At 45.5% G+C, this 14,958-nt stretch overlaps 1 long non-coding RNA gene across 1 annotated transcript; it reads left to right on the forward strand.

The window, feature by feature from the left end:
* The first annotated feature begins 4,960 nt into the window (after positions 1-4,960).
* LOC114477438 (uncharacterized) lies at positions 4,961-9,361 on the forward strand. The gene is made up of 3 exons (XR_003675706.1): positions 4,961-5,028; positions 5,153-5,286; positions 9,352-9,361. It is a non-coding gene; the product is annotated as an uncharacterized LOC114477438 (long non-coding RNA).
* Positions 9,362-14,958: the final 5,597 nt, after the last annotated feature.

The raw sequence follows: 14,958 nt of genomic DNA on the forward strand, positions 1-14,958 counted from the left end.
CTGCTTCAGTGTGGTGATAAAGTGCTATATAAAATCAAGTCCATTTTACCAAGTCCATTTACCTCACTCATGTCATTCTCCGACAGCCTATCTGATTCTGGTACCTCTTCATGTTGCTTGTCATCCTGGTAAGCTGGTTCTGTGGTCCCCTCAGGCTGATAAGACACTGGATAATACTCATCCCCATCATCGTTGTCTTCCTCTTCCGAGTGAATCCCTGGGTCCTCCGCTGATCTTGAAATAAGTCTTTTCTTCGACCGAGGCTGCAAAGAAGTCTCTAAGGGCAAATGGTCACACGGCAGTAGAAGATTACGATGCAAAGTTCTGGACCTGCCCCTACCCCTCTCAGGTTTCAGTTCATAAACAGGAATTTCCTTGCTTACTTGACGAACCACTGTATGTACAACATCTTCCCAGTGGTTTCTCAGTTTGCCTGTACTCCCACGTGGGGTCAAGTTCCTGACTAAAACACGATCACCAGGAGACAGGGTAGAGTATTTCACCTTTTTGTCATACAGTCTCTTACTCCGAACTGCAGCCTTACATGCGTTCTCTCTGGTGATATCATAAGCATCTTTCATACCCTGTTTCCACTTCTACATGTAATCATGATGGTTACTGTCACCCTGACCTGTGTTTGGGGATAAACTGAACAACATGTCCACTAGCAATCGTGGTGACCGTCCAAAAAGTAAGTAAAAAGGGGAAAACCCAGTCACTTCAGATTTAGTCGCATTATAGGCATAGACAAGCTTGTTTAGTGAGTCTTTCCAGTTACTCTTCTGTTTCTCAGTGAGTGTCTTAAACATTTGAATCAAAGTCCAGTTAAAACGTTCAACTTGCCCATTCCCCTGTGGGTGATATGGAGTGGTTCTTTAGCCTGCCACGCCACAGTACTCTGTCAGTTGGGCAAAAAGCTGGTTCTCGAATTCACCACCTTGATCATGGTGAAGTCGCAGGGGAAACCCAAACTTTAAGGCAAAATCATTAAAGATTTTGTTTGCTGCTGTTCTGCCAGACTTGTTCGTGGTAGCATAAACCTGAGCAAAACGCATAAAATGATCCACAAGAACAAGTACATATTCATAGCCACCCTTACATTTGTCCAAATGTAAAAAGTCAACAGACACAAGTTCAAAAGGCTGAGTAGTAAGTATGTTTGTGAGCGGTGTTCTTGTCTCGTGGTTTGGTCTCTTGTTTTTAAGGCACACACATTTTCTCATGACATAGTCCTCGATTTCTTATTGCATGAAGGGCCAGTAAAAACGATCCCGTACCAGAGAAGTAGTCCTTTCGACACCATGGTGACCCATTTCATCATGCAGTTCTTTTAACACTGTCAACTTGTGTTTTTCAGGTAGCACAAGTTGTTTTCTGTTTAGTGTTTGTCTATATAAAACACCTCTGTCATCAAAGTACAACTTTTCCCACTCTCTTAAAGAACACACAACTGGTGGACTAAGTTGTTTCAGCTGTGAACCTGAGGGTTTTTTCCCTTCTAGTTTATATTTCACCAGTTGTCCAATAACGGGATCAGTCTTTTGGTCTATTTTAAGCTGTCCAACATCAAGTGGCGCTATAGCCGTTCTCACAGACACCGTGGCACACTTAGCTGAAATACCCATAGACCAGGCTGCACTAGACTCGTCCTGCTGGTTAACTGCCTGTATAGCTGCACTCAAAACATCATATGACATTTCTTTTGAACATTCATCCATGTAAGTCTCCATGTCCAAAGGCATTCTAGACAGACTGTCTGCATCTATGTTCTCTCTTCCAGGGCGGTATTTCACGGTAAAATGGAAATCGGCAAGTTCTGCAACCCATCTACACCCTGTAGCATTTAACTTTGCCGTTGACAAAACATTAGTGAATTATTGTCGCTAAACACAGTGAAGAAAGGTGCGTAATACAGATAGTCGCGAAACTTCTCGGTGATCGCCCACTTAAGTGACAAAAATTCTAGCTTGCCCGAGTGCAAGTTGTAATTTTTCTCTGCCGCAGTTAGAGTTCGAGAGCCATATGCAATCACACGGAGTTTGCCAAGTTGTTTTTGATACAATACAGCTCCTAATCCCTGGTTAGATGCATCTGTATGCAAGATAAAGGGCTGTGTAAAGTCTGGGAAACCGAGAACAGGAAGCTGGACTAAACAGTCTATCAACTTTTCTAAAACTGACTGATGCACATCACTCCAATGAATACGTGTACTTGAGGGCACACTGTTATTCTGTTTCAAAGTTCTTTTTCTGGTGTTATACTGACTCTCTGCATTAGGAGGGGCTTTAAGCAAGTCATACAAAGGATTAGCAATGCGAGAGAAATCCTTGATGTATTGTCTATAGTAACTTAACAGTCCTAGTATTGCTCTGAGCTCACCAACAGTACCTGATTGCTTGGTTTTCAACGCTCGCACTGCAGCTGTATCTGCCGGGTCTATTTTGCTTCCCTCAGCAGAGACAATCCTGCCAAGGTACCTCACCTCTGGTTTAAACAGGTCACACTTTCTTGGTTTCAGTTTAATACCATTGCCTCTGAGGCATCGTAGTACTTTCCTAACATCCTCTATGTGGTCCTCAAAAGTCCTGCTGAACACGAGAATGTCATCAAGATAAGGAACACATATCTCATCCCGCAGTCCTTCTAGGCATTGCTCCATACACCGCTGGAACGCAGCTGGCGTGTTCATAAGGCCAAAAGGAATCCTAATCCATTCATAAAGGCCCCAGGGGGTCACAAAGGCGGTTAGATGTCTACTGTCTTTGGACATGAACCCCTGGTGATATGCCTTACCCTGATCCAGCAATGAGAAAATGGTGTTTCCCCCCAGGCTGTCCATCACGTCTTGTACTTGTGGTATCGGGTGTCGGTCTGGATGTGTTTTGCGGTTCAGCTCTCTGTAGTCAATACATAAGCGCAACGAACCGTCTTTTTTTCTTACACAAACTATGGGAGACGAGTAGGAAGAAGTAGATTTTTCCACCCAACCCTGAGCTATTAAATCTTGTAAGTAGTCTTTCATCTCCCTGTACAGTGGTTTTGGTACTGAGATATATGTTTTTGAGACTGGCTCTGTGTCTTTTAACAAAATGTCCATTTGTAAGTTCTTTACACACCCTATGTCATCATCTGTTTTTGAAAACGATTCTGATTCCTCCCTTAACATCTGCTGAACAATCTTTCTTCTGTTTTCATCCAGATGAGACAGGTCAACAGTAGGGCTCCATTGCTCACTGGTGGGGATGTACTCTGTAATGTCCTGAGTTTGGATAGTATTTATTTATTTATTTTTTCAAGTGATGCGATGTGAAATTGTGGTTGTGTATATTGTGCTTATTGTTGTGTTATCAAGCCAGTTTGGTGACCAGTGTGCGGCTTAGGATTAATGGTGGTGGCTGTGAACAGAGGAAGAAGTGAGTGGAAATTCCATAAAACAGGTATTTGGGAACAACGTGTCTATGGTTGAGCCCAGTATGAGTGTTATCCCACAGGACCGGCCCGGCCAGCCAGCCAAGCACCCCGGGCCCCAGGAGCACCCCCCGGGACCAGGACCCCCCAAGGGCAAGCCCCCGGGCCAAGCCCCCCGGGACGCACCCCCCACCCCCGCCCAGGAGCCGGCCACAGCCCAGCAGGACCGCACAGCCCCGGACAGCCCAAGGCCAGCAGCCCAGGGCCCACCGCCCCCCGGACAGCGCCAGCCACGGAGCAGCGTCCCCCCCCGGCCCGTGAGCAACCGGCGATCCCCACCGCGAGGACGGAGGCACCCCAACGGCACACATCAAGTGCGGAACAGCAGCCCCCAGCCAAAGATGCCCCGGACCCACCCACCAGTCCGCAGATGGCAGGACAGACCCACCAGGCGGCCGACAGCAACCTCCACCACCGGAACAGCTAGCGCCGCCCCCTAGTAAACAGCATCATTCCGAGGCGCCAAGCAACCCCGCCCCAACCCCGGCGAGGACACCAGCACACCCCCAGCACACCCACCCCCCAAACCGGCGAGGCAGGCCGCCCCGGGTCCGCACACCGCGAGGCCCGCCCCCAAGGCCGCCAGGAGACGAAACAAACACCAAGCCACACCCAAGGGGAGGAAGCACCCCCGCGCCCCACCAGGCCGACACCGCCCGGAAAGACCCCGCAAGGAGAGACCCCAGCAAAGCCCCCCCGAGACCCACCGCCACGCCCGACCGCACCATCCTGATGTATTTTTACTCTATGCAGTGGCCCAGCCACCAACAGAGGGGCCAGGCCCCCACCGGAGAGGCCCAAATATGTGAACCAACCCACCACCCTGTTATGGTGCCTCTCCATTCCCCAATGGAGAGGCACTTCCCTATCCCCTGTGTGAGTGTGTGTGTGTTTAGTGAATGTATGGGGTGTAATTAAAAGAAGGGGGATGGAGGGGAGCGGTGCTCCCCATCCTGCCTCTGTGGATATATGTGTATGTGGTGTAATAGGCCGGAGGGTGTAGGTGAAGATACACCCTCCGGGGGGTGGCATGTTGAGGTGTGATTAAAATTGGAGGGATTAGTAGGGTAACTAGAGGTGGGAGTGCCGCCCCCACGCCACTACATAGTGACACAGGTGGTGGCCCCCTCCACCCCCAGTCCCACCATCCAGCCCCCCAAGGATTGGGTATGGGTGTGTGGTGCATTTTGTGAATTGTGTGGGGCATTTTGTGAATTGTGTGGTGCATTTTGTGAGTTTGGATAGTATTGATAGCAGCAGGCAGGGACTCCTTCTTGAAGATATTGGCTGGATTGACAGACCCCACTGACTGTACAGTGCCAATTGCTGTTCTTCCTGATAGTATTGTAATGGAACCAGTGTGTGTAGTTTATGATATCTACTGAGGCCATCTAGTGGCAAACGTTTTAATATACTTTTTGAGTTATCCCACTGAGGACGCCTAGTGGCGGAGGTTATTACTACAGCTTGTTTACCAGGAAGTGCAGTCTAAAAACGTGTTCAGCAGAAGCTCTGTGTGTGTTGTCTTTTCTTTGAATGAGGAGCAGAAAGGCATCGTCTGTGAGTAATAATCTGATGTTCTTTACTTAAAAGTAATGCTGTAATGTTTATTTGACTGATATATACTAAGATAATAATTTTGTACTTACTTAGCATACATTTTGCTGCATTTTCTGTGTTGCAGTTTTACACGTATCTCATTAAAACCTGCTAAAGAACCAAGTGGAGCGTTTCTTTGTGGACGGATGGGAGAGTGTTTAGCTACCTGTATAGCAGAGTTACTGTGAAAAAGCTACAGTGCTCAGCGAGGACAGGACAGTAAAAAGACGTCTCATGCAGAAGATACAAGGAAAAGAAACAACTTGTGAACCATGGACAACCAAGAAAATGAACAAGATGCAGGTAACACACAGCAACGAGAGCCAAAGAAAGATAGCACTTGGCCGAGTTTAGTATACACTCGTTCCAAAGCCTCACACACATCTGCGGGCTCATCCGTGTGCTCTACAGTCAGTGTGGCCGCAGCTAAAGCTAGAGCTAAGGCCGAAGCAGCAAAAGCTAAATTAGAGTTTCTCGAAAAAGAGAATAACATCCAGATTGAGAAAGCAAGACTTGAAGCTTCATTACGTGCACTCAGTCTACAAAGGGAAGTTAAAGTTGCCAATGTAGAAGCACAAGTATTAGAGGCAGCTGCTGCAGACATAGAAGGAGGAAAATACAGTGAGACATCAGATCATAACCCTACACATTTGGAAACGCTGAAAAGGACAGAGGACTATGTTGAAAAGCAGTCATCTAATGTCAGTCAGTACATGTACAGGGATGAGAAGACAGCCCAACGCGCCTATGCTGCTGAGCCTGCCCCTAACTACATACAACAATACTCTGTAACAGACGTATTTGCACCTCTTCCTATGCATTCACCGAACAGGACAGGAGAGAGTGTTACACAACCTCCTATCTTCAGCTCAAACCCTATGAAAGAGGAAGTAATGTACAGCAGGAATGTGCCTCAGATTCAAACAGCTTTCCCTAACCCTGTCATCCCAGGGAACCACACATTTGACCTTGCTAGATATTTAGCACAGAATCAAGTTATAACATCTGGCATGACAACATTTGATGACACTCCTGAACATTATCAAGCATGGAGCGCTTCATTCATTAGCGCCATAGAGCCACTAGGACTGACACCTAGTGAAGAAATCGATCTGATGGTAAAATGGCTTGGTAAAGAGTCAAGTGAGCATGCAGCTAGAATAAGAGCAGTCAACTTTGATCAGCCAATGAATGGACTAAAAGCAATATGGTTAAGACTTGATAAAATGTACGGCTCTCCAGAGGCAATTGAGAATGCTCTCTTCTCCAGAATTGAAGCCTTTCCAAAAATCCAGTCCAGAGACAGCCAAAAGCTTCAGGAATTAGCGGACCTTCTCCAAGAGCTCGAAATTGCTAAACAAAATGGCACGTTGTGTGGTTTAGCCTATTTGGACACAGCTAGAGGTGTGCAACCAATTGTAGAGAAGCTCCCATATCCACTTCAGGAACGCTGGATGTCACAAGGCTCCAAGTACAAAAGAGACTATAATGTGCATTTCCCACCATTCTCCTTCTTTAAACAATTCATTTGCACTGAAGCTGAAATAAGGAATGATCCTAGTTTCAAATTTGTTTCAACCACCAGTCCTCCCCAGTGGAAAGAAAGATATGAGCGAGTTAGACACCCTGTTGCTGTCAATAAAACGAATGTTGAACAAGCTCAAACAAACATATTTTCCAAACCAACAGAGAAAAGTCCCATTAATCCGGAAAAACAATGCCCTATCCATAACAAACCTCACCCCCTGAGTAAGTGCAGAGGATTTGTTAAAATGACTCTTGATGAACGAAAGAAAGTTCTCAAAGAACACATGATTTGCTACCGCTGCTGTGCCTCAGCTAATCATATGGCAAAAAATTGTCAAGCTTCAATCACATGTTTGGAATGCGGGAGTGAAAGACATGTTAGTGCCATGCATTACGGTCAAACCTCGAGTCAGCCTCCACCGTGCAAAGATGACGGCGGGGAGGAAGAAACTAAAAACGAGATCACTTCTAATTGCACTAAAGTCTGTGGTGTAAAAGGAAGTAGCAAATCATGCTCCAAGATTATTCTGGTTAATGTGTATCCCTCTGGCCAACACAACAAAAGTAAGAGGATGTATGCCGTTTTAGATGACCAGAGCAACCTCTCCCTGGCCAGGAGTGAGTTCTTCGACATGTTTGGCATTCACGGCACTGAAGCTCCGTACAACATCACAACATGTATGGGTTCAATGCGGGCGTCTGGAAGAAGAGCCTATGGTTATGTCATAGAGTCAGTGGACAAAGAAACGTGTCTCCAGCTACCGACTCTGATCGAATGTGACGATCTCCCCAACAACAGGAAAGAAATCCCGACACCAGAAGTAGCTCATCACCACAAGCATCTGAAGAAAATAGCTTCGGAAATCTCTCCTCTTGATCCAAATGCTGAGATCCTCATTCTGATTGGAAGAGATCTATTGAGAGTACACAAAGTACGGAATCAAATAAATGGATTCAACAATGAACCATTTGCACAAAAACTGGATCTCGGGTGGGTGATAGTCGGTGATGTCTGTGTCAATGGCATGCATAGACCATCAACAGTGAGCAACATGAGAACATGTGTATCTGACAATGGGAGACCCACTACATTTTTCGGAGTGCGAGAACAAAATCAAAGTAAGAGACTTGTATGGAGAAAAAGAAGACACTTCCTCAGTCTTTACAAAAACAATCCACGATCACCAGCTAGCACCCTCTATTGAAGACAAGTGCTTCTTGGAAATAATGGAGAAAAGCTTTTTCCAGGATGATTCAAATAGCTGGGTTGCACCCTTACCATTCCGGCATCCTCGTCGAAAGCTCCCTAATAACAGAGAATATGCGGAGAAACGTTTTGCATCACTGGAGCAGAACCTTCAGAAAAAACCTGAGATGAAAAAGCACTTCTTCGAGTTCATGCAAAGGTTGTTTGATAATCATCATGCTGAGCTTGCTCCTCCTCTCAAAAAAGGAAAGGAAAGATGGTACTTGCCCACCTTTGGAGTTTACCATCCACAAAAACCCACCCAAATACGTGTCGTGTTTGATTCATCCGCACAATACAGTGGTGTTTCTCTTAACGACGTTCTGCTCCAGGGTCCAGACTTAAACAACAGCCTTCTTGGGGTTCTGATGAGATTCAGAACAGGACCCATCGGGGTTCTAGCGGACATAGAGCAGATGTTCCACTGCTTTGTGGTCCAAGAAAATTGCAGAGACATGCTCCGGTTTTTGTGGTACCGTGACAATCAGCCAGACAATGAGGTGGTCGAATACCGCATGAGAGTCCACATATTTGGAAACAGCCCATCGCCTGCTATCGCCATTTACGGACTCAGGAGAGCAGCAGAGAAAATGGAGGGAGACTATGGCAGCAAGACCACAGAGTTAGTGGAAAGACATTTTTACATGGACGATGCATTGCTGTCATTCACGTCTGAAACAGAAGCTACCAAAGCAGTGAAACAGCTTCAAGAGACATTAGCCATTTCCAATCTGCGGTTACACAAGATAGCATCAAACAATGTGGACGTTATCAACCACTTCCCCACTGAAGACAGAGCCAAGGGTATCAAAGACTTGGACCTGTTTGTGGATGACCTTCCTGTACAGCGCAGTCTCTGGGTCATCTGGAATATTATGACAGATACCTTCACATTCAAGGTTCCTGAGAACACCAAACCATTCACAAGACGAGGTGTGCTGTCCACAGTGAATAGCTTGTTTGATCCCTTGGGCTTTCTAGCACCAATCACAATCAAAGGAAGAATGATCCTCAGAGACATTACATGTGACAATGTCGAATGGGATGCACCCCTGTCTCAGGCTAAACATGAGGAATGGAGAAGATGGCAAGAGTCGCTTTCTGTTCTTAAAGACCTGCATGTTCCAAGAAAATGTGCATCATTCCAAGTAAGCCAAGCAAAGAGTACAGAGCTTTGTGTTTTCTCTGATGCATCTGTCCGTGCAGTTTCAGCTGTTGCATATTTGAGAGTCACCCATGATGATGGGCATCATGAAGTTGGGTTCATCCTGGGCAAAGCAAAACTCGCCCCGCAGCCTGAACTAACCGTCCCAAGATTAGAGCTCTGTGCAGCTGTTCTGGCAGTTGAAGTTGCTGAAACGGTCATTCACGAAATCGACCTGAAGTTAGACGCCGTCAGGTATTTCACTGATAGCAAGGTAGTTTTAGGCTACATTCATAACGAGAGAAGAAGATTTTATGTCTTTGTCAGTAACAGAGTGCAGCGCATCAGACAGGTATCCCAACCTGAGCAGTGGAGATTCGTGCCCACAGAACTCAATCCAGCAGATTGTGGCTCAAGATCAGTCGCTGCAGGCGAGCTAGTCAACACGCTCTGGCTTACTGGACCAAGATTCCTCACAGATCACGGCACAAAAAAACTCAGTCCAGATGAACAATACGTGCTTGTTAATCCAGATGATGACACAGAGATCCGAGTGAATGCCACCAGTGTGTTATCCGGTACCTCAAATCCTGTGCCGTTTTCAAGCCGCTTCGAACGTTTTTCCAATTGGGAACCCCTCGTGAAAGCAATTGCCAGACTCATTCACATCACTCATAGCTTCACTCACAAGAACAGTGACACTTGTACTGGTTGGCATTACTGCAGTAACGTTCCTCTGTCAGAAATGGACAAAGCGGAGCGCTTGATCATTCGCACAGCACAACAGGTGTGTTATTCACGAGAACTTTCAGCTATCATGAAGGACCATAATCTTCTAAAGAACAGTCCAATTCTAAAACTCAATCCGGGGTGAAACACCAAGGACGACATCTGACAGAAGGAGCCATACGCAGTAGTGGCCTGTGGTTGGTTGGAGGTAAACGACTAATAAGTACTGTAATTCACAAGTGTGTTTGTTGCAGAAAGCTTCGTGGACTGTCTGAACAGCAGCTCATGTCCGACCTCCCTGAAGAGAGGCTCAAAATGGACCCACCATTCTCATGTTCTCGTCATTGTTCCTGTTGTTACTCCTCCTCACTGTCTTTTTTCTCCATATCTCCTCGAGCTTTCTTTTCCAGTCATTGTTTACGTTCCTCCAACTCTCCAAACAAAAAGTTCTTCTTCTTTCGGAGTACCTTCATATCCTCGGAAAGTCGCCTCAGCATACGATGCATCAGAAAGGCACATGCACATACACATACCCCCATCATTAGCAGGCCAAAGATCATGACCCCTAGCAGATAGATGTCCTCCACATCTTCCACTGTCAGCGGGGAGAGACAGAGCATCTAGCTTTTCCCTCGTGCATCCATGACATATCCACTTGGGTCATGGTTGGTCGGGTTTTGTACACTTACAGTAATTTTCCGAATAGATCCTGCTTTCACTAAAGCCAATGTGTCACAAAACTCTAGTCCGTCTGGCCACTGTGGATTTTCACAAGGTTCAAAAATCAGTGTCATATCCTCTTTAAATGTCTTAGCCTGCATCCGACAGTCATTTGTTTGTTTCATTTCAAGATGGCGCCAGCGTGTACCGGCTGCCGTCTGCCAGCTCTGCTGGAACTTCTGTTTGTCTGTGTCCTGATCGTTCTTTTGTGCCAAAACATTGATGCAACAGTATTGACATACGATCGTCAGGCACTAATGGACCTAAATCATGCACATGAGGTACGTCTGAGCTGCCCTGAGGATCAAACCTCCAGACTTCCTCCACACTTGGCCTGCCTACCTGCTGCGTGCACCTGTCCCGCGTAGGAAGCGTGCCAAGAGGCGGGGCAGACGCGCTGGACTCCTGGTGAAGGTGAAGGCGCACAGGAGGTCTTGTCCTGGGACTGCTCCGGGACACCCGCTGTCAAATGGATTATGGTGGATTCAGCCTGTTGCTCTCGTGCGTCCGATCACCGGCCTGCGACATCTGCCGCTCGTAGCGCTGCTTCACCGGCGCCTTCCCAGACACCGTGCCGTGGATTATGGATGCCTTCGCCCGCTGCAGCGCGACTCTCCACGGGCCAACACGGAAGTGTCGCTGCGCCTTGGATTACAAAACGCCAGATCGCTGGCAAATAAAGCGCACATCCTGAAAGATGTTTTCATGTCCCGCGGGTTGGACCTGATGTTCATCACAGAGACATGGCAACGGGAGAACGAGTACGTTCACTTAAATGAGCTGCGCCCTGCAGACTGTTCTGTGTTTGGAACCCCACGGATCACGCGTCGCGGAGGAGGATTGGCGCTCGTTTACCGGGACACATTCAGCTGCAGACTGTTGGACACGAACGCGTTCAACTCCTTCGAGCTCCAGATGTGCAAGGTTGGAAACGAACACTCTTTTCACTGTGTTTTACTGTACCGACCGCCTGGTCCTGCTCGTATATTTTTAGATGAGTTCTCTGAGTTCATGTCATCTATTATAACACTTGAGAGTGTTTTAATCCTTGGAGATTTTAACCTCCATGTTGATAACTCCACATGTCCTATGGCCACTGAGTTGATGACTCTTATGGACTCTTTTAACTTTGTACAACATGTGTCAGGTCCAACAGACACCAAAGGTCATACTTTAGATTTAGTTTTTTCTTTTGGTTTAAAAATAGACAAATTAAGCATAAATGATTTACAGTTAAGTGACCACTGCTGTATTTTATTAAACCTGTCAATCACTCTGACTAAAATCCCTTCCAATGTGAAAAAACAGCGACGCATCCTAAATGAAGCAGCTTTCAGTGGGTTTTCTGCCTCCTTTGACCCAACTTCCTTCGCTAGCTGTGATGATGTTGACTCTTTTATGGCTAACTTTAATAATCACTGTCTGACTCTGTTAGACACAGTAGCACCAGCTAAAAACGTTGCTAGCACTCATAAAAAACCTTGTCCATGGATGAATGAAACCATTTTTAACTTCAAAAGAAGCTGTCGGAAAGTGGAACGGTTGTGGAAAACAACTAAACTGGAAGTGCATCGACTCCATCTTAAGGAAAAGATAATGGAGCTAAATGAAATAATAAAGCGCGCCCGCTCTACTTATTTCACTAACCTTGTTCTACAAAATAAGAGAAACCCCAGAGTCTTGTTCAACACTATTGAACATCTTGTGACACCCCCACCGTCCCATGTCCCTGTACACACAAGGGATGATTGTAACATGTTTTTAAACTTCTTTGTAAATAAAGTAGAAGATATTAGGGCCAGTATCACGACTCCTTTGGTCAGCTTGTGCACTTCTGTAGCTCCCGTCAGCACATGGTCCTCCTTCTCTCCTGTCAGCCTACAGGATATTCAGGATCTAGTGAGAAAAATGAAACCCACATCGAGCCCTGTGGATATTATTCCAACCTCACTGCTTTTAAATGTTTTTGATGAAGTCGGTCCATGGTTGGTGAAACTGATCAACCTTTCACTTAAATCCGGCACAGTCCCCAGCTACTTTAAACACGCCCTAGTAAATCCCATTCTCAAAAAGCCTAATCTTCATCCAGGTCAGCCTATAAACTACCGGCCCATATCTAAGCTTCCCTTCATGTCAAAAATGATGGAAAAAGTGGTAGCCAAGCAGCTAACATCAATCATGGAAGATAATGATCTTTATGATAAATATCAATCTGGTTTTAGGTCGATCCACTCCACTGAAACTGCCCTTGTGAAGGTTTCCAGTGACGTGATGATGGCTGCTGATTCTGGTCGCTACACAGTTTTAACTTTATTGGATTTAACATCTGCTTTCGACACCGTAGATCACAACACACTGATCCATCGTCTCAAATCAGAAATGGGGTTTGCCGGTGCTGTACTACAGTGGTTTGCCTCGTATATAAATGGTAGAACTTTTAATGTGGCTTTTAATGATGTAATGTCCAATGTGTCCACCCTGTCATGTGGAGTACCCCAGGGCTCTGTTCTGGGGCCTGTTTTGTTTTTATTGTACCTGATGCCTCTTGGTCGGTTGATCCGTGGTTTTAAAAATGTTTCTTATCATTTTTATGCTGATGATATCCAGTTATACTGCTCTTTTAATGACTCAGAGTTTCACTTTTTACCTGAGTTCTTGGATTGTATCTCATGCATCAAAAACTGGTTTTCATCAAACTACCTCCAGATAAACCCCAACAAAACAGAAACTCTGATCATCGCCCCTGATAAAAAGATCCCACTTATTAAGAACTCTCTCGGTGATTTGGGTTCATCAGTGAAATCCAGCATCAGAAATCTTGGGGTTGTGTTTAACCAATCGATGTCTTTGGAGGGCCACTGTCGTCAACTGACTAAAAACTGTTTTTACCATCTGAGAAATATCTCAAAAGTGAGGCATCTACTGTCCAAACCTGATCTGGAACTGGTCATCCATGCTTTTATTTCGTCCCGCATTGACTACTGTAACTCAGTTTTTACCTGTTTTAATAAGTCGACCCTGTGTAAACTCCAAATGGTTCAAAATGCTGCTGCCAGACTTTTGACCGGTACGTCCAGAACATCACACATTACCCCGATACTTTCCTCCCTGCACTGGCTCCCTGTCAATTTCCGGATTGAATATAAAATACTGGTTCTAACATTCCGGGCTTTGCATGGCCAGGCTCCTCTATACATTTCAGACATGTTGTGTCCCTACACTTCAGGACGCAGCCTTCGATCCTCAGGTCAGGGTCTACTAAGGTTCCCAAAAACTAAATTTAAAACCAGAGGAGACCTGGCGTTCCAAGCTGCAGCCCCCAGACTCTGGAATGGTCTGCCCCAGTCTCTCCGGGAGATGAACTGCGTGGACACTTTTAAAAAACATTTGAAGACTTCGCTTTTCAAAAAAGCTTTTAGATAACAAGATTTTATTTTAATTTTTACTGCCCTTTTATGATGCTACACATGTGATGTAAATGTATGTTTATTGTTTCTGTGTACAGCACTTTGTGATTTTATCTGCGAAAAGCGCTTTATAAATAAATACTTACTTACTTACTTACAATAAACAATGAACTCTGGCTAGGCACAGTCACTCTTTCCTTCGTTGTTTTTACGTTGCACTCATATGTTTGACCCACACTAAGAGCGTGTATAAATGTCGCAGCTTTGTTTTTCCGAAGATGTGGAAAAGCCAATTTCACTGCTCTCAGAAGTTTAGTTTTTTCTCCTGAATTAGTCTCATCTTTCATACTTTCTGAAACGAAGTGCTCAATAACATTAAACCCAATAATTGGACACTTCTGCTGGTCACCTTTCAGCACGAGAACAGGTATATGCAACTCTGAGTCGTTGGCTGTGAGTTTAAAGGGTATCTCCACACACCCCACATATGGCATATCTGTACCATTAGCAGCTTCAAGATGGAGGGGCTTGTTCGGGTTAATAAGCTCGTTTACACTTTTAAGTTGTACCTCAGGTAAGTTAGTGTCTTTCCATGACTCATCCATAGCACAAACCTGTGAGCCAGAGTCCCAAAGTGCTTCAACCTTTTTGTTGCCTAAAAAGCACCTAACACATTTTCTTCCCACTAACTGCCTGACTGTAGGTATCTTATTTTTCTCACTTGGGTTTTTTTTTACTGATCTTTCAGCGGACTTCTTACTCTCCTTCTGAATACTACCACATGTGTAGAGCTTACATTCATTTTTGTGTATGGACCAGTGCTTCTCTTGACACTTTTTAGAGCAGTATAAGGCACTCTTACATATTGAACAACATTGTAAATTCAGAGTTTCATTTCGTATAGCACAACCATGACAACACTGGGACCTTCCTATGTCATTGGTCACACCATGTCCCATTGGAGTGACCCCTTCTAGTTTAAATGGTTACCCCTGGCTGGTTTCAATGGTCTCTGTGCTTTACAGCCTGCTCTAAAATGCTCACTGCTCCCACATCTAAAACAGTGCTGACACAACTCTTCACCTTCCTGGATACAAGCATGACACCTTGGTTGCGGG

This window comes from Gouania willdenowi, chromosome 16 (genome assembly GCF_900634775.1).
Source record: "Gouania willdenowi chromosome 16, fGouWil2.1, whole genome shotgun sequence".
NCBI lineage: Eukaryota > Metazoa > Chordata > Actinopteri > Blenniiformes > Gobiesocidae > Gouania > Gouania willdenowi.